Here is a 21959-nt window from a genome sequence, read left to right on the forward strand (position 1 = left end):
AAAGAACAAATCCGCAATGTTAGATGCATCATCAGTTTTACGACAAGCAATAAAATGTGCCATTTTAGAAAATCTATCCACAACTACAAATATAGAATCCCTCCCCTTCTTTGTCCTAGGCAACCCCAAAACAAAGTCCATAGAAATATCAACCCAAGGTTCACTAGGGACGGGAAGTGGTGTATACAATCCATGTGGTTGTGTCCTAGACTTAGCTTGTCTACAAGTTATGCACTTTTCACAAACACGCTCAACATCACGTTTCATATGTGGCCAATAGAAATGTTCATGCAATGCACTTAAAGTTTTAGCCACACCAAAATGCCCCATCAAGCCACCCCCATGTGCCTCCCTAACAAGTAATTCACGAACTGAAGATTTAGGAATGCACAACCTATCTTCTTTAAATAAGAAACCATGATGCAAATAGAATTTTTCATGTGGTCCATGCATACAAGTTTCAAACACACTCTTAAAATCCTCATCCAGCACATACAACTCTTTCACATGCTCAAACCCCAAAATTTTAGACTCTAAGGTAGAGATTAGTACGTACCTCCGTGATAGTGCGTCGGCCACTACATTCTCCTTACCTTGTTTGTACTTGATTATATAGGGGAATGTCTCTATGAATGCCACCCACTTGGCATGCCGCTTGTTCAGCTTTTGTTGCCCCTTAAGGTGCTTTAGGGATTCATGATCCGTATGAATCACAAACTCCTTAGGTCTCAAGTAGTGCTGCCACGTCTCTAGAGTCCTCACAAGTGCGTAGAACTCCTTATCATACGTGGGATAGTTCAGGGCGGCTCCATTGAGTTTCTCGCTAAAGTATGCCACCGGTCGACCTCCTTGCATCAAGACTCCACCAATACCTACACCTGAAGCATCACATTCAATTTCAAAGGTATTAGCAAAATCAGGTAAAACAAGTAAAGGAGCATTAATTAACTTTTGCTTAATAAGATTAAAAGACTTCTCTTGCTCCTCGCCCCAATGGAATGGAACGTTCTTCTTGATCACCGCCGTCATTGGTGCTGCCAGTGTGCTAAAATCTTTTACAAACCTCCTATAGAAGCTTGCAAGACCATGAAAACTTCGAACTTGACCAACAGTAGTAGGCGTTGGCCAATCTCGAATGGCACTTACCTTGTCTTCATCAACTTGTATACCCTGTGAACTTACCACAAAACCCAGAAAGACAAGTTTGCTCGTACAAAAATCACATTTCTTTAAGTTAGCATATAAATTCTCAGCCCTTAGTGTGATTAGTACAAGTCTCAAGTGATTAACATGCTCATCCAAGTTTTTGCTATACACTAGGATATCATCAAAATAAACAACAACAAACTTTCCTATGTGTGCACGCAAAACATGATTCATTAACCTCATAAAGGTGCTAGGAGCGTTAGTTAAGCCAAAAGGCATGACCATCCACTCATATAACCCGTATTTGGTTTTAAAAGCAGTTTTCCACTCATCACCTTCTCTCATTTGCTGATAACCACTCTTTAAGTCAATTTTACTAAAGACACATGCACCATGCTATTCATCTAACATATCATCTAGTCTAGGTATGGGATGCCTATACTTAATGGGTATGTTATTGATTGCCCTACAATCCACACACATACGCCATGTCCATCTTTCTTAGCAACTCATAACACAGGCACAGCACAAGGAGACATGGACTCACGCACAAAACCCCTATCTAACAACTCACTTACCTGCCGTTGAAGCTCCTTAGTCTCCTCCGGATTGCTCCTATATGCTGGACGGTTTGGCAATGCACTCCCGGGTACAAAATCAATTTGGTGCTCAATACCCCTCAATGATGGTAGTCCTTGAGGTAGTTCTTCCGGAAACATACCATCAAATTTCTGCAAAAGTGAAACAACAATGCTCGGAAGGGTCCTGGCTATATCACTTGTGTTAAAGAGGATCTCTTTACAAAGAATCAACACAAGTGGTTCATGTGTGTGCATTAATTGCTTCCATTCACTTTTTTTGGGCCACATATGATTTCTTTTTGGCCTCTTTCCTCTCATTTTTCTTTTGGATGGCCGTCTCACTCTTTTGATCACTGTTTTTTTCAGCCGTTTCATTTTTATTCTCAAAGGCCATCTCACCTTTTAGTTCACTCTTTTTTTCGGCCTCATCTCTCTTCTTTTTTTTTAATTGTTTTCCAAAACTTGCTTTGGGGACAAAGGAAGTAATACAATGGTTTCTTTCTTCAATTCAAAGGAGTACCTATTCTTGAACCCATCATGTGTCACCCGCCTATCATATTGCCAAGGTCTACCCAACAAGATATGACATGCATGCATGGGTACCACATCACACAAGATCTCATCCACATACTTCCCAATAGCAAAAAGCACTAGCACTTGTTTTGTAACCTTCACCTCCGTACCATCATTCAACCATTGAAACCTATATCGTTGAGGATGCTTTAATGTAGGTAAACCCAATTTTTCTGCCATCTCAACACTTGCTACATTAGTACAACTCCCCCCATCTATGATGAGATTGCAAACTTTTTGATTTATAAAACACCTAGTATGGAACAAGTTCTCTCGTTGGTTAGTCTCCTCCTCCTTGACTTGGGCACTCATAATTCGCTTAGTCACTAGTGCTTCACCTACAACCGCCTCATAACCCTCGTCAGGATCCTCTAATGCAGGCATCTCATCATCATCATCATCCTCACTGTGAGATTCATACTCAACATAGTCATTTAAAATCATTACCCTTTTATTAGGACATTCACTAGCAATATGACCTAACCCTTAAACACCTAAAGCATTTAACATCTCTAGATCGATTAGAAGGAGTTTTAGATTTACCTTGCACTCCTTGTTTAGGCGCCTCTTGTTTGGTCTCTACCTTGGGTTTGATCACCACCTTATTTTCATCACGTTTTGCCACATTTGTTTCTCCAAGAAGATGATGAACCCCCGGTTTGATTGGTACGGCCAACTCCACGCCTCTTGAGTTTTTGCTCCACCTTTATAGCCATTTGCACCATTTCGTCTAGATCCAAGTAGTGCCGAAGCTCCACTTGATCTTGAATCGCCCTGTTCAAACCACAAAGAAAACGAGCCATCGTCGTCTCACTATCTTCCTCAATATTTTCCCAAATCATGACTACCTCCATCTCCTTATAGTAGTCCTCAACACTCCTTATCCCTTGCCTCAAAGTTTGTAGCCTCTTAAACATCTCCCTATAGTAGTGGTTGGGAACAAACCTCTTTCTCATGACCCTCTTCATCTCATCCCAAGATTCAATGGGTCTCTCATTATACCTCCTCCTAGTGGTCACTAATTGATCCCACCAAATGAGAGCATAGTCTAGGAATTCGACCACTGCCAATCTAACCTTCTTTTGTTCGGAGTAGTGGTGACATTGAAACACGAACTCTACCCTCTTTTCCCATTCTAAGTACGCCTCCGAGTCAGATTTCCCATGGAACAAAGGAATCTTCATCTTAATACTACCCATATTACCAGCCTCCCTATTCCCATCATTGTATCTACCCCGTGTGGCATCTCTCCTTCCTCTACAAAATCCTCTACCTCTTCCATTCCTACCCCTATTCTCACTTTGGCTCTCCTCTTCTCCTCCTAAGTCATACTCTTCATCTTCTTCCCCTCTACCCAAATCCTTAGGCTTAGATTTAGCTCCACTACTACTAACTTCAAGCCTACTCATCCTCTCGTGTAACGGCTCCAACTCCACCCTCATCATCCTAGAGAAATGCCCAAACAATGCATCCATTTGGACCTTAGATAACCCCGGGTTCGAATTATCTCCTACCTCCCTCTCCATTTAATTTCAGTTTGTACCTGCAAGAAATCTTTAGTAGAAAACAATATGTTCCTCACCCAAATGCTCACGGTCACTCCAAGGAAAAGTCGCTCGTCACTCCTCTCTAGTTTTTTTTTTTTTGCTCACAACAAATACTCACAGTTCACTCCAAAGAAAATTCACTCGCACTCAAATATTTTCACTCAAATTTGATAGTATTCTCGAAGGTGTGCTCAAGCTTTGTATTTTTATATCAAACAATCAAGTTCAACTTGTAAACAAATGTGATTGACTCACTTAGACTGCGTAGACAAGCAATTTGAAAGTAAATGTTTTTTTTTTTATTTTTTGACTGTGTGAGGCACTTGTATATTACTCACAAAAAGGAATAGAACAAAATACCAAAAAGAAATAATGGTGAATTTTCGAATTTTCGGTACTATTTTTTTTTTTACACTAAGAATTTCGAAAATTCAAAGAAAAATAAATAAGACAAAAAATTTCGTGTATCACCGATTCACGAATGACGAAGAATGATAGAACAAAACAGATCTGAAACCGGAATTAAAGGATAATTAGATCTGATAATAGAACGAAGGATAAACTTACTTGAATTCAATTAACCAAAAGCTCTGATACCAAATGATATGAATCCTCGTACGATGAAAAGCAAACGAGATTAAATATGAATCGCGCCCTCAATTCTATAACGAACAAGGATCGTTGTTACGATGTCCCGATCTTTTGATTCAAGGAATTACGTGATATTCACCCCTAAACGATGCGGTTTAGTAATAAACAATCACAAAAGAAACAATCAAAACTTAATCGAACCTTCAAAGAACTAGTCTTTGACAATCCGCGCAAGACACGATCGACAAACGCCACAAAGTTAAAACTTTGATAAGTTTTATTTTTGAAAACAAAGCTAAAGCCTTGAAAAGTTGAGAGAAAACTCAAAAAAACTTTGATAAACTCAATAATAATCTCTATATTGTTCCAATTTTCGTCCATAATATTGTGTACAAATCTAAAAGATACTCAAAATCAAGTTACCAAGATAATTAGGATTATTAACAAGGAAACTAGATTTTATTCTCGCAGCAAGTGCGCTCGGGCGGCAGAATTTGACCGCTCGAGCGCCAGGTCTTCTGGCTATTCGCGCTTGGGCGGTAGAAAATGACCGCTCGAGCGCCGAGTGTTCTGGAAATCACCTCTTGGTCGGTACGTTTGGCGCTCGGGCGGTAGTATTTTACCGCTCGGGCGCGGGTCATTCTGGATGTTTTCTTCGTTCATCACTTGAATGGTGTTCTTATGACTCCCAAACTTACTCCCATGCATCACGAACCCTTCAGCACTCTGCACCTTGCTTGTAAGTCCTTCTTTATTGCTCATAAGCCCTTGTAGTACCTCTTTGAATTTCTTAAGCCGTCCTCTCATGATTGGTCCTTCCGGCAACTCTAAAGGATCCCACGCTTTCCTTGGAGCTTGACCACTCGTGTTCGCATCACTGATGGCCAAACCGAGAGGACAATTCAAACCCTTGAGGATATGCTGAGGGCATGCGCACTGGATTTTTTTGGAACTTGGAGTGACAGTTACCCCTGATCGAATTCGCCTACAACAATAGCTATCACAGTAGCATCGAGATGGCTCCGTATGAAGCTTTGTATGGAAGAAAATGCAGGTCACCCCTATATTGGGACGAGGTTGGAGAAAAGGCTGTTACTGGACCAGAACTTGTTCAAATGACCATTGACAAGGTCGCTATAATCAAAGAAAGACTCAAGGCAGCCCAGGATATACAGAAGAGCTGGGCAGATTTGAAGAGGAGACCGGTTGAATTAGAAGTTGGTGAAAAAGATTACGTCAAAGTCTCTCCTATGAAAGGAGTAGTTCGATTCAATAAGTCCGGAAAGTTGAACCCAAGATATGTGGGACCGTTCGAGATACTGGAGAAGGTGGGAACCTTAGCCTACCGTCTAGCTTTCCCGCCTGATATGTCCAGAATACATAATGTTTTCCATATCTCACAGTTGAGGAAGTCTGTCTCAGACCCTGGTCACGTACTCAAAGTTACACCACTAATGATTGAAGGAAACCTCAACGAAGAACTCATATACGAAGAAGTCCCTACTCGAATAGTTGACTCAAGAGACCAAGTGTTAAGAAATCGGACAATACCTAATGTCAAGGTACAATGGTCAAATCAAACTGAAAGAGAGGCAACTTGGGAACTCGAGGAGAAGATGCGATCACAATACCCTCACCTGTTCGAATGATCAAGCTAATACAAGTTTCGAGGACGAAACTTTCAATAAGGAGAGAGGGAGTGAGAACCCGGAAATTTCGATCCGAAGCAAATAATGTAAGAAATATAAACTTAAAATTTAGCTTAATCAAAGCTCAAAAACTTTCATTTTAACTATAAACTTAAATATAAACTTAGATTTTCAGCTAACTGTAATGCCCGAGAATTGAGTTTAATACTTGTTATATATTATGAATAAGGCAATGGAAGAACAGACGTGGAGAAGCGGCGTTGCAATTTGAGTGTTTGGTTAAAGAAGACCCCGCACCCGCGGTGCCAGACAGAGCGCACCCGCGGTGTTTGAGCGCAACCACGGCAACAAAAGGCATCGCACCCGCGGTCGCTTATGATGGAAATTGGATGGGGCTGCCGAGGACTAAGCGCACCCGCGCTCATGTTTCTACCGCACCTGCGGTTGTTGAGCAGTAGGGTACATTGTGGGTACAGTAAAGTCACCGCACCCGCGGTCCAAGAAGCAGCGCACCCGCGGTCGATTATTCTGAATTTCTGAATGTGGTGCCGTGAGCTTACCGCACCCGGGGTCCAGAGGGAGCGCACCCGCGGTGCGACGTGTTTGATGAAAAATGAAACGTGTGTTCCTTGCCATGCATATTTGATGTGTTGTCTCTTATTTCCCCTCCATTTTCAGCAGACAGCTCGAGAGGAATTCCAATGTCAAGTTCAAGGGTCTTTTCATCTTATAATTGAGCTTGTGCAAGATATATTCATCCAAACTTTAATCCAAACATAGATTCATGCTCCTCTTGTTGTAAGCTTTCAAAGGATGTAAGTATTGTTACCTTTCAGCTTATTTTGAAGTTGAGATGTTGGGGAAAATCGGATTTGAGTTCTATGTGTGTCCTTATCATTATGGTGAACGTATATTCGAAACCGGATCGAAGAAATGATATCGTATGCGAGTACTACGATTTTCAGCATGTATTGTGATTGAGAATATGCAGATTTTGACAGTATGATGTATATATGGTGTTTGATTATTCATTGTTGAGAATTGATTCTTGTTATTTGGATTGATCGGTATCGAAAGATTACACCGTTATGCCGTCAAAATGTACCGAGATTGAATAATGATTTGTACGAGGCTTGTTTTGAATTGCATCTTAATAGAATACATCTATACATTGCCATTTCAGATTTGGATTGTAAGATTGAATATGGACAGATTGAAATACGAGACTTCGTCTTCGTCAGACCGGGAAGATAAAGGTATAAATCGATGTTAACTGGGAGATCGACTTGAGGCAGAGTTAACTCAAGTTTCCCTAAACCACATACTTGTATGGTATTGTTTTATTTTATATATCTTTGTGTTTTAAATGATTACGTTTATGTTGTTGATTTAGAAAGTAGAGAACAGATAACTATTCAGTAAGAGTCGCTGACAGAGGGGTTAGACTATTGACCCATTGCACTTTGTCAGAATAGGCATAGTCTTGGTAGATACTCCAAGACACGGGACGTTTGGTCATATCGACGTGATTATGAGTAGAGTCTCTCTTATCATAGATATTCGATATAGCGAGGGCCAAAGTCCGTAAATAAGAACGTGCCGCCACCGCGACTGGTAGTAGTAGGTGGTAGACTTGTTACGTTCTTATTCACCGGGATCCCTAGATTAAATGAGAGATGAGACGAGTTTTAGATGTCGAGTCAAGAACTTGAATTACAGACTTGTATTGATTTATGTTTCGTAGATTTCGATTCGTGTTTTATTTACAGTCTAGTAACGATACATGTTGTTTGATTATGCTACATGTGATAAGATTTAATTCATGCTTTATAGCAGTTATATGATTGCATGTATACATTATTTATACTGGGATTTATTCTCACCGGAGTATCCGGCTATTGTCTTGTTTGTATGTGTGCATGACAACAGGTGGGACAGGAACGGGGTCAAAAAGATGATGAGAGAAGACGAGTTTAGCGTGGTGATTCCGGACTTGGTGTAGATAGGGTTTGACACGTGATATTTAGTAGTTAAACCTTAGTTGAGTTTGAATGATTGTAGTACATTATTGTACTTTTATACTGAGATGTATATTAGTTCATTCCATTACGTTCCGCACTTGCAGTCTAAAAAGAAAAATTTTTAGACCCTGTTTATCTTAATTGATAATTAAATCCCAAAGACGATTAAGAAAATGATTAGCGTCCGGGTCCCCACACTAACATAACTCGAGGAAGTAGCTTCAAAGCTCGGAGATTAACTTAACATGAAGCCGAGCTGCAAATAACCGCATCCTTTAAAGTATTGTCACTGGAGGAGTAATACCCCAGCTCAAGGACTCGATCTTTCAGCTCAACCAAGCTTGTCCTAACAAAACCAACAAGGGAGATAAAAAATGAGCCAGGAGATTGGACAAACTTATTATGCAAGAAATGACCTTTGAGATAACCAAGAAAGAACCTAAGGGAAGAGCTAAATGATAGGACAAACTTAATATGCAAGAGATGACCTTTGAGTTAATCCATGAAGGAGCTAAGGGAGGAGCTGAGAGACCAAGACACATTAATGATGCAGGAAAAGACCTGATACGAATCCTCGTACAAATAAATAGCAAACACGATTAAAATTGAATCGCGCCCTCTATTCAATAACGAGCAAGGATCGATGTGTTGTCCCGAATTTTAAATCAAGTTTGTGTGTGATTTTCACCTCTAAACTATGAAAAGTTTAGCAACAAATAATCACGGAAAATAAACAACAGAAATTATAATGAACCTTCAAAGAACAAGCCCTTAACAATCCGCACAAGAACGATCGACAAATGCCACAAAGTTAAAAACTTTGATAAGTTTGATTTTGATTACAAAGCAAAGCTTTGAAAAAGTTTGAGAGAAAAACTCAAAACTATTGGATAAACTCAATAATATCTCAATTGTGTGTTAATTTTCGTTCAAACAAGTTTTAATAAACAAAAGATATCTCAAATCTAGTCTCCAAAAAAATTAAAACTCTAGAAAGGAAACAAATCCGCGCAGAAAACACAGGACACAGACCCCGTGTTGACCTCCGTGTACGGGTCCGTGTTCGCTCGGGAGAATCAACTTCAGCTGGAAACAAGGAGCACGGACCCCGTGTCCACCTCCGTTTACGTACTGTATTAGGACACATACCACGTGTATTGGTCCGTGCTTGGGTCCTTGTCGACACGCAAATTCTTCATCCTCGGCTGTAAAGGGCACGGACCCCATGTGCAGGTCCGTGTAGACATCCGTGTAGGCTCGGCCGTATTCAACAATGCTTGAATAATATTCCTTTGGTCTCCAAACGTGCTTCCATGCATCACGCCCCCTTCATGCTTGCTCATGACTCCCTGTAGTGCCACCTTGAACTTCTTTAGTTGCCCCCTCGTTACTGATCCCTCCGGCAACTGCAAAGGATCCCATGCTTTTCTTGGAGCTTGACCGCCCGTGTTCGCATCATCCTCCCCTTCTTGAAAAGGATTTGTCCTCAAATCTTGCTCATCACCTACATCAAACAACGACAAATCACTAACATTGAAAGTGGAACTCCCATTGTACTCACCTGGTAGGTCGAGTTTGTAGGCGTTGTCATTGATCCTCCCATGAACTTGGAATGGTCCATCGCCCCTGGGTAATTGCTTCGAACGTCGCTTCTCAGGAAACCTTTCCTTCCTCAAGTGTAGCCACACCCAATCTCCTTTCTCAAATATCACCTTCTTATTCCCTTTGTTGGCTTGCTTGGCATATTGCTCATTTCTCTTCTCAATGTTGGCCTTGGCCTTTTTATGCAAACCCATAACAAATTCAGCCTTCTTTTTGCCATCCATGTTAAACTTTTCACTCACAGGCAAAGACATCAAATCCAACGGAGTCAAAGGATTAAAACCATACACAATTTCAAAGGGCGAATAATTTGTAGTAGAATGCACGCTACGATTATAAGCAAACTCAACAAATGGCAAACAATTTTCCCAATTCTTCAAGTTCTTTTTAAGAATAGCATGCAAAAGTGTTCCTAATGTCCTATTGACAACTTCAGTTTGTACATCCGTTTGAGGATGACAAGTAGTAGAAAACAACAATTTAGTGCCAAGTTTTGCCCACAATGTTTTCCAAAAGTAACTCAAGAATTTAAAATCACGATCATACACAATAGCCTTAGGCATGCCATGCAACCTAACGACTTCTCTAAAGAACAAATCCACAATATTTGAAGCATCATCAGTTTTATGACAAGCTATAAAATGTGCCATTTTAGAGAATCTATCAACAACAACAAACATTGAATCCCTCCCCTTCTTAGTCCTAGGCAACCCCAAAATAAAGTCCATAGAAATGTCAATTCAAAGCTCACTAGGAACAGGAAGTAGTGTATACAATCCATGTGGTTGTGTCTTAGACTTAGCTTGCCTACACTTTATGCACTTTTCACAAACACGCTCAACATCACGTTTCATATGTGGCCAATAGAAATGTTCATGCATTGCACTTAGAGTTTTAGCCACACCAAAATGTCCCATTAAACCACCCCCATGTGCCTCCCTAACAAGTAATTCACGAATTGAAGATTTAGGGATGCACAACTTATCTTCTCTAAATAAGAAACCATGATGCAAATAATGTTTATCATGTGGACCATGCAACATGTTTCAAACACACCTTTAAAATCCTCATCGAGTAAATATAATTCTTTCACATGCTCAAATCCCAAAATTTTTGATTCCAAGGTAGAGATTAGTACGTACCTCCGTGATAGTGCGTCAGCCACTACATTTTCCTTACCTTGTTTGTACTTGATGATGTAGGGGAATGTCTCTATAAATGCCACCCACTTTGCATGCCGCTTGTTCAGCTTTTGTTGCCCCTTGAGGTGCTTTAGTGACTCATGATCCTTATGAATCACAAACTCCTTAGGCCTCAAGTAGTGCTGCCACGTCTCTAGAGTCCTCACAAGTGCGTAGAACTCCTTATAATACGTGGGATAGTTCAGCGCTGCTCCATTGAGCTTCTCACTAAAGTACGCCACCGGCCGTCCTCCCTGCATCAACACCCCACCAATACCTACACCTGAAGCATCACATTCAATCTCAAAAGTATTAGCAAAATCAGGTAAAACAAGAAAAGGAGCATTAATTAACTCTTAATAAGATTAAAAGACATCTCTTGCTACTCGCCCCAATGGAATGGAACGTTTTTCTTGATCACCGCCGTCATTGGTGCTGGCAGTGTGCTAAAATCTTTTACAAACCTCCTATAGAAGCTTGCAAGACCAAGAAAACTTCGAACTTGACCAACAGTAGTAGGCGTTGGCCAATCTTGAATGGCACGTACCTTGTCTTCATCAACTTGTATACCCTACCGTTGTAGCTCCTTAGTCTCCTCCGGATTGCTCCTATAGGCGGGACGATTTGGCAATGCACTCCCAGGCACGAAATCGATTTGGTGCTCGATTCCCCTCAATGGTGGTAAGCCTTGAGGTAACTCCTCCGGAAATACATCTTCAAATTCCTGCAAAAGTGGAACAACAATGCTCAGAAGAGACCCAGCTATATCACTTGTGTTAAGGAGGATCTTCTTACAAACAATCAACACAAGTGGTTCATGTGTGTGCAACAATTGTTTCACCTTTCCTTTTTGGGCCATATATGATTTTTTTTTGCCTCTTTCCTCTCAATTTCTTCCCTCTCATTTTCTTTCCTCTCATTTTTCTTTTTTAAGGCTGTCTCATTTTTTTGATCACTTTTTTTTCAGCCATTTCATTTTTATTTTCAAAGGCCATCTCACTTTTTAGTTCACTCTTTTTTCCGGCCTCATCTCTCTTTTTTTTTTTCAAATTGTCCTCCAACACTTGCTTTGGGGACAAAGGAAGTAATATAATGGATTCTTTTTTCAATAAAAATGAATACCTATTCTTGAACCCATCATGTGTCACTCGCCTATCATATTGCCAAGGCCTACCCAAAAAGATATGACAAGCATGCATGGGTACCACGTCACACAAGACCTCATGATACGAATCCTCGTACGAATAAATAGCAAACACGATTAAAATCGAATCGCGCCCTCTATTCAATAACGAGCAAGGATCGATGTGTTGTCCCGGTCTTTTGAATCAAGCGTGTGTGTGATTTTTCACCTCTAAACTATGAAAAGTTTAGCAACAAATAATCACGGAAAAATAGACAACCGGAATTATAACGAACCTTCAAAGAACAAGCCCTTGACAATCCGTACAAGAACGATCGACAAACGCCACAAAGTTAAAACTTTGATAAGTTTGATTTTGTTTACAAAGCAAAGCTTTGAAAAAAAGTTTGAGAGAAAAACCCAAAACTATTGTATAAACTCAATAATAATGTTAATTGTGTGTTGAATTTTCGTCCCTATCATCTTTTAATATAAAAAGATAAAAATATCTAGTCTCCCAAAAAAATAAGACTCTAAAAAAGGAACAAAATCTCGCAAAACCGCGAAGTACACGGACCCCGTGTAGACGTCCGGGTCTAGGTCCGTGTAGGCACTGTGAGGTACACGGACCCCGTGTACAGGTCCGTGCTCGGGTCCGTGTACACTCGGGATTTCTTCATTCTCAGCTGTAATGGTCACGGACCCCGTGTACAGGTCCGTGCTCGAGTCCGTGTAGGCTCTGGACTGCTTGAATAACGTTCTTTTGGTTCTCGAACTCACTTCCATGCATCACGAACCGTTCGGCACTTTGCTCCTCGCACGTAAGCCCTCCTTGATTGCTCATGACTCCGTCCAGTGCCTCCTTAAACTTCTTCAGCCGTCCTCTCGTGATCGGTCCCTCCGGCAACTCCAAAGGATCCCATGCTTTCCTTGGCGCTCGATCACCCATGTTTGCATCATCCTCCCCCTCTTGAAAAGGATTTGTCCTCAAATCTTGTTCATCACCGAGATCAAACAATGACAAATCACTAACATTGAAAGTGAAACTCACATTGTACTCACCTGGTAGATCGAGTTTGTAGGCGTTGTCATTGATTCTTTCTAGAATTTGAAATGGTCCATCGCCCCTAGGTAGTAGCTTTGAACGACGCTTCTTGGGGAACCTTTCCTTCCGCAAGTGGAGCCACACCCAATCACCGTTCTCAAAGATCATCTTCTTCCTCTCTTTGTTGGCTTGCTTGGCATATTGCTCATTTCTCTTCTCAATGTTGGCCTTGACCTTTTCATGTAACCCCCTAACAAATTCAGCCTTCTTTTTGCCGTCCATGTTCAACCTTTCACTCACAGGTAAAGGCATCAACTCCAACGGAGTCAAATGATTAAAGCCATACACAATTTCAAAGGGCGAATAATTTGTAATAAAATGCACGCTACGATTATAAGCAAACTCAACAAATGGCAAACAATTTTCTCAATTCTTCAAGTTCTTTTTAAGAATAGTACGCAAAAGTGTTCCTAATGTCCTATTGACAACTTCAGTTGGTCCATACGTTTGAGGATGACATGTAGTAGAAAACAACAATTTTGTGCCAAGTTTAGCCCACAACGTTTTCCAAAAGTAACTCAAAAACTTAACATCACGGTCAGAAACAATAGTCCTAGGCATTCCATGCAACCTACCGACTTCTCTAAAGAACAAATCCGCAATTTGAGAGGCATCATCAGTTTTATGACAAGCAATAAAATGTGCCATTTTAGAAAATCTATCCACAACAACAAATATAGAATCCCTCCCCTTCTTTGTCCTAGGCAACCCCAAAAAAAAGTCCATAGAAATATCAACCCAAGGTTCACTAGGGACGAGAAGTGGTGTATACAATCCATGTGGTTGCGTCCTAGACTTAGCTTGTCTACAAGTTATGCACTTTTCACAAACACGCTCAACATCAAGTTACATATGTGGCCAATAAAAATGTTCATGCAATGCACTTAGAGTTTTAGCCACACCAAAATGTCCCATTAGACCACCCCCATGTGCCTCCCTAACAAGTAATTCACGAATTGAAGATTTAGGGATGCACAACTTATCTTCTCTAAATAAGAAACCATAATGCAAATAAAATTTATCATGTGGACCATGCATACATGTTTCAAACACACCTTTAAAATCCTCATCTAGTACATATAATTCTTTCACATGCTCAAACCCCAATATTTTAGACTCCAAGGTAGAGAAAAGTATGTACCTTCGTGATAGTGCATCGGCCACTACATTTTCCTTACCTTGTTTGTACTTGATTATGTAGGGGAATGTCTCTATGAATGCCACCCACTTGGCATGCCGCTTGTTCAGCTTTTGTTGCCCCTTAAGGTGCTTTAGAGATTCATGATCCGTATGAATCACAAACTCCTTATCATACGTGGGATAATTCAGGGCGGCTCCATTGAGTTTCTCGCTAAAGTACGCCACGGGCCGTCCCCCTTGCATTAAAACTCCGCCGATACCAACGCCTGAAGCATCACATTCATTTTCAAACGTATTAGCAAAGTCAGGAAAAACAAGTTAAGGAGCATTAATTAATTTTTGCTTAATAGTATTAAAAGACTTCTCTTGTTCCTCGCCCCAATGAAATGGAACATTTTTTTTATCACCGCTGTCATGGGTGCTGCCAATGTGCTAAAATCCTTTACAAACCTCCTATAGAAGCTTGCATGTCCATGAAAACTTCGGACTTGACCAACAGTAGTAGGCGATGGCCAATCTCGAATAGCACTTACCTTGTCCTCATCCACTTGTATCCCCTGTGAGCTTACCACAAAACCAAGAAAGACAAGTTTGCTTGTACAAAAATCACATTTCTTTAGGTTAGCATATAGATTTTCAGCCCTTGGTGTGATTAGCACAAGTTTCAAGTGATCAACATGCTCATCCAAGTCTTTGCAATATACTAGGATATCATCAAAGTAAACAACAACAAATTTTCCTATGTATGCAAACAAGACATGGTTCATTAACCCCATAAAGGTGCTGGGAGCGTTAGTTAAGCCGAATGGCATCACCATCCACTCATACAACCCGTACTTGGTTTTAAAAGCAGTTTTCCACTCATCACCTTCCCTCATCCTAATTTGGTGATAACCACTTTTCAAATCAATTTTGCTAAAGATACAAGCACCATGCAACTCATCTAACAAATCATCTAGTCTAGGTATGGGATGCCTATACTTAATGGTTATGTTATTGATTGTCCTACAATCCACACACATACACCATGAGCCATCTTTCTTAGGAACTAATAAAACAGGTACAGTACAAGGAGACATGGACTCAAGCACAAAACCCTTATTTAACAACTCACTTACATGCCGTTGAAGCTCCTTAGTCTCCTCCGGATCGCTCCTATAGGCGGGACGATTTGGCAATGCTCTCCCAGGCACGAAATCGATTTGGTGCTCGATTCCCCTCAATGGTGGTAAGCCTTGAGGTAACTCCTCCGGAAATACATCTTCAAATTCATGCAAAAGTGAAACAACAATGCTCGGAAGGGACCCGGCTATATCACTTGTGTTAAGGAGGATCTCCTTATAAACAATCAACACAAGTGGTTCATGTGTGTGCATCAATTGTTTCAACTCACCTTTTCGGGCCATATATGATTTCTTTTTGGCCTCTTTCCTCTCATTTTTCTTTTGTATGGCCATCTCACACTTTTGATCACTCTTTTTTCCAACCATTTCATTTTTATTTTCAAAGGCCATCTCACTTTTTAATTCACTCTTTTTTTCGGCCTCATCTTTTTTTTTTTTTCAATTGGTCCTCCAACACTTGCTTTGGAGACAAAGGAAGTAAGACAATGGACTCCTTTTTCAACACAAATGAATACTTGTTCTTGAACCCATCATGTGTCATTCGCCTATCATATTGCCACGGTCTACCCAACAAGATATGGCAAGCATGCATAGGAACCACATCACACAAGACCTCATCCACATACCTACCAATAGAAAAAGGCACTAGCACTTGTTTTGTCACCTTCACTTCCGCACAATCATTTAACCATTGAAGCCTATATGGTTGAGGGTGCTTTAATGTAGGTAAACTCAATTTCTCTACCATCTCACAACTAGCCACATTAGTACAACTCCCCCCATCTATGATTAAATTGCAAACCTTTTGATTTACAAAACATCTAGTATGGAATAAGTTTTCCCTTTGGTTAGTCTCATCCTCCTTGACTTGGGCACTCATGATACGCCTAGTAACTAGTGCTTCTCCAACAACCGCCTCATAACCCTCGTCAGGATCCTCGAATGTAGGCATCTCATCATCATCATCACCCTCACTATGAGATTCATACTCACCATAGTCATTCAAGATCATCACCCTCTTATTAGGACATTCACTAGAAATATGACCCAACCCTTGACAACTAAAACATTTAGTATCCCTAGATCGATTAGAAGGAGTTTCAAATTTACCTTGCACTCCATGCTTAGGCGCCTCTTGTTTGGTCTCAAATTTGCGCTTGGTCACCACCTTATTCTCCTCACGCTTCACCACATTTGATCGCCATGAAGATGATGAACCTCCGGTTTGATTGGTGCGGCCAACTCCACGTCTTTTGAGTTGTTGCTCCACTTTTATGACCATTTGCACCATTTCATCTAGATCCAAGTAGTGCCGAAGCTCAACTTGATCTTGGATTTCCCTGTTCAAACCACAAAGAAAACGAGCCATCGTCGCCTCATTATCTTCCTCAATATTAACCCTAATCATGACTACTTCCATCTCCTTATAGTAGTCCTCAACACTCTTCACCCCTTGCCTTAAAGTTTGTAGCCTCTTAAGCATCTCCCTATAGTAGTGGTTGGGTACAAACCTTTTTCTCATCACTCTCTTCATCTCATCCCAAGTTTCTATGGGCCTCTCATTGTACCTCCTCCTAGTGGTCACTAATTGATCCCACCAAATGAGAGCATAGTCTAAAATAGCGTCGAAGTGCTGCCCGATTTTCAACAAGAAACTTCCTTCAAGATACAATAAGTGGGCTTTTGTTGTGTACTTCGTTTCTATTTTAAACTTTGATATAAATAACGTGACATGCATGTTGGTGTTTCCCTTTTTCAAAAATATCAATGTGTTCTATTTTAAAATTTCGATCGATTATGTGTTCTCTTCTATGCTTCGAATTCCTTTGATTCCGCTGTGTCCGTATGAAAACTCTGAAATCTAAAAATCTGAAAAGTTCTGTCTGTAACTTCTGAATTCTGTTTACACTGTTACAATTCAATTTGAAATGGGACGAGAATTGTGATTCTGTATGGCCCTCAATGGTGGGTATAAAACCATTTCTGTTTGGCCCCCAATGGTGGGTATAAAACCATTTCTGTCTGACCCTCACCGGTGGGTATAAAACCGAGTTCTGCCCTCACCCCTTAGAGGACTAACATATTGGGGAAAATTTGACCATGGAAATGAGATGAGTAACAGTGTTGTGTCTTTCTTCGAATTTTTCTGAAATGATCTGAATTGTTTCTGTTCTGTTCTGAATCATTTGATAAGCTCCGTCTTTTATTCGCTTCGTTTATGTTGTGTCAAGTCAACAATATTGAGTTTTGAAAGTATGTTATGAAAGTATGTTAAAAGAAATTTTTAAAGAATTAAGTTCTATATGTATCTTTGGAATCGATCGACCCCACTTGCTGAGTGTTTCCCAAAACACTCACCCCTTACAAATTTCAGATAAAAATGAAGAAGAAATGAACGAGGAGGAGCAAGAAGCGTTTTGGGGATGGTGATCAGAATTCGAGAAATCAAGAAATTGTATTCCTTGTTGTTTAGCTTCTGAAAAACTCTGATGTAAAAGTTTATTTCCTTGTCATTGTAAGACAATATATTATTTATGAAAAAGACTGGTTTGATTTGATACGAGGCTTTATCGTTTTCAATATAATTGTGAAACAATGCCGGATGTCACCGATGCTTCGGACTCGGGGCATGATATTTAAGTGGTATCAGAGCCGCCAGGTTCATAATCCCGCTGGGATTTTGATTGACAAAATTTGGCGAAGTCAAATTTTGGCAAAAGCCTAGTGCATCCCAATTTGAGTCCAACTTTCATCTGTTCCAACTTTCATCTGATTCTTAAACTTCGAATAGACTTCAGAAATCTATCCCTTCAATCGCTTCGCAATTCTGAGTATCAAAATTTTTCCACGACCACTTTGTTTCTATTATTTGTGCCTTTCTATCCTTCATACGATTCTGATGCTTTGCCTTCGATTTTATCCTAGGAAATGGCTGCTCCACGTACCCGTGCTCAGGCTGCCCTTCGCATGAGCTAGCTCATGATTGACAATCAGACTAGAGAAATTGCGACCCTGAAGGCGCAACTGGCTAGAGAAAAGTTGGAGAAACACGAGATTATTGAGAGTAGACCCATACTGGAGACCGATGTACAACGATTGACTCATCATCTGGACTTGGCGGAGAGCCAGCTGCTGCAGATACCGACCGATTCCGCTCGCATCACGTGTTTAGCTGCACTTAGCAGGGATTTATTGGATAGAGTGGAGATAGAGCGAGGACGTACAGCTCAGGCCCGTTAGCGTCAGGAGGAGTACAACGCTAGACAGGATCGGTACATTTCGAAGCTCCATGGCACCATAGACAGCCTTCAAGATCAGAATAATTACCTGCATTTGGTGATAGAGAACATGGAGGAAGAGGAGATAGCACCGATGGAGGTGGCCGGAGATGACAGCGCCAGTGACAGCGATGGCGGAGAGATGTTCGATTAAATTAGCATTATAATATCTGGGTTGTAATAAAATTTGTGACTAAGCAAATACTATGTGTACCAAATTATTTGGAAACTTTCTATTATCCTTCTATTGCATATTTAAAAATTTGATAAATATCTTATGTATAAAATTGTTTCTTTTTATAGGAAAACAACATGGATCTTCAGCGCATTATAAATGAACTTCAAAATCAACTTCAGGAAAAGGAATCAGAAATTAAAACACCAAAAGAAAAAAATGAGAAACTCGAAAGAGATAATTTCCAGTTAGACGGGAATAATGTATGCATGACGGAGGATCTTCGTGAGGCCAGAGAAGAAGAGAAGAAACTACGTGAGGACGTAAGACGTTATGCCGCTTATCATCTAGAGTCGGAACGTCGACACGAAATCACCAAGCAAGAGTTAAACAAAGCTCAGGATAGAATTTTTACCCTCAAAATCCGGGACGATAGTCTTCTCAAAACACAACGCCGTCTGGAGGAACAGATCGCAGATCAAGAAATAAATGTGAAAGTAAGCCAATCAACAATACAGGAGCTACAAGATCAAGTAAACAACCTTGATCATCACAACACACAACTTCAGAATTACATTGAGCACCTGCAAAACGAAATGATCAACATGGAAGAACTCATGGAACAACTAGAAGAAAACCCCGTAGAGGAAGAAATTAATGAAGCAGAAGGAGACGGTGAAGTTTATAGATGAGTAGGGAAAAGAACTCTAGAATAGGCACTACTTGTACCTAGAGCTATTTGATTAAACATTTATTCTGAAAATATTGATTGTATGAAAATTTTACAATTTAATGAAATGATTAAATATTGTGGCAAACAAATTAATAAAATACATGTTTATAGGATATGGCAGGCAGACCACCACGAAACAACCGTAACCCTTGTGGCGCCAATCAAAGTGAAAACCCACCACCACATCAGAGAGTAAACGTCAGCCAAGAAGATATGATGGCAATAGCCACTATCGTAGCTGGTACGTTGCAATGATTCGTGAACCCATTAGCTAACGCCATCCAACCACCTCAAGAACCACAACCGCGTGGAATTAAATACCATTATGAATCTCTAAGAAGGAATCGAGTTTTCCAACCTCGATGGAAACCCAGACCCGGAAGTCAGTCACAACTGGCTCAAGAACGTCGAAACACGATTGCATTTACTGGAGATACCTGAAGAACTGAGAGTAGAGGTTGTAACACCGTTTTTGGAAGATCGGGCTAGAAAATGGTGGGAAACTGTGTCGCCATCTTTGACAGAAGTGGAAGAGATCCCATGGCAGATTTTTAAAAGAGAGTTTTTGAAACAATACTACCCAGCCGAATTTCGACTACAGAAGTTGGGTGAATTTGAAAGCTTCAAACAGGCTCCAGACATGTCAGTAATGAAGTACACTTCACGATTCAACGATCTAGGAACTTATGTCCCAACGATCATGTCGGATGAAACGTTAAAAATGCATCGTTTCAAGAAGGGACTCAGCAGTCGAATTCAGTCAGCATTGGCAGTATTCAAGCCAAACAATTTTGCGGATTTGATGAGCGCAGAAATTGATATCAAGCGACGCGAGGAAGAAAACAAGAACAAAAGACCGATGGTTAACCAATCTGCTCAAAATGGTCCCAAGTTTAAGAAGCCAAATTACTCAGGTGGACCTTTCAAAGGAAGCTCTGGCAATACTGGAAATAGGGAAGGGAAGTGGTGCGACACCTGTAAACAGTATCATATCGGAGAATGCTATCGGAAGACACGTGCATGTTTCAAGTGTGGTCAGGTGGGTCATCGAATTAAAGAATGTCCGGAGAATAAAGGAAAAAGGACGGGACCCAACAAACCAAACGAAAACAAGACGAATGCACGAGTGTATGCAATAACCCAGGGGGAAGCTTATAACACCAAGGAAGTGGTGGCAGGTACTATTTTACTCAATGAAATGCCTGCATATGCCTTGTTTGATTGTGGTGCTACGCACTCGTTTGTGTCTAGAAGATTTGCTAAAAAGCTTAAACTTGAACATGACACTCTTAGTGAACCATTAAGGGTGGCAACACCGGCAAGTAAAATAATTGAGACACAAAGTGTATCGAAACTGTAAAATTGATATCAGCAAACAAACTTTCGAAGTGGAATTGATTCAACTCAATATGGTTGAGTTTGACATCATTCTTGGAATGGACTGGTTGGCTAAAAACCATGCCATAGTGGACTGTCAAAAGAAAGAAATTATACTTCAGACTTCGACTAAAGAAGAAGTCATATACCACGGAAAATCCAAGGAAAGGAAATCTCTGTTATCCGCCTCACAAGCCTGGAAGGCCATAAAAGGAGGGGAAGAAATTTATCTGACAATGATCAGTGAGATCAAGGAAGAAGAAGTCCCAAAGTTAGAAGATATTCCAATTGTTCAAGAATTTCCAGACGTTTTCCCCGAAGAACTACAGGCTGAGATACCCGATAGGGAAGTAGAATTTGAAATCAACTTGGTCCCTGGTGCTGCTCCCATATCGAAGGCACCATACCGAATGGCTCCAGCTGAATTGAAGGAGTTAAAAGAGCAACTCCAGGTATTATTAGACAAAAAGCAGATTCGCCCAAGTGTATCCCCGTGGGGAGCTCCAGTGCTATTTGTAAAGAAAAAGAACGGGAGCATGAGGCTATGTATTGATTACTGGGAGTTGAACCCAAGATATGTGGGACCGTTCGAGATACTGGAGAGGGTGGGAACCTTAGCCTACTGATTAGCATTACCACCTGATATGTCCAAGATACATAACGTTTTCCACATCTCTCAGCTGAGGAAGTATGTCCCAGATCCGAGTCATATACTCAAAGTTGCACCACTGATATTGAAGGAAACCTCAACGAAGAACTCAAATCCGAAGAAGTCCCTACCCGAATAGAGGACTCAAAAGACCAAGTATTGAGAAACCGGACAATACCTTATGTCTAAGTACAGTGGTCAAATCACACTGAAAGGGAGGCAACTTGGGAACTCAAGGAGAAAATACGATCACAATACACTCATCTATTCGAAAGATCAAGCTAATGCAAGTTTCGAGGACGAAACTTTCAATAAGGAGGGAGGGATGTGAGAACCCGAGATTTTCCGATCCAAAGTAAATCAA

This window comes from Primulina huaijiensis, chromosome 17, assembly GCF_012295235.1.
Source record: "Primulina huaijiensis isolate GDHJ02 chromosome 17, ASM1229523v2, whole genome shotgun sequence".
Taxonomy (NCBI): Eukaryota; Viridiplantae; Streptophyta; class Magnoliopsida; order Lamiales; family Gesneriaceae; genus Primulina; species Primulina huaijiensis.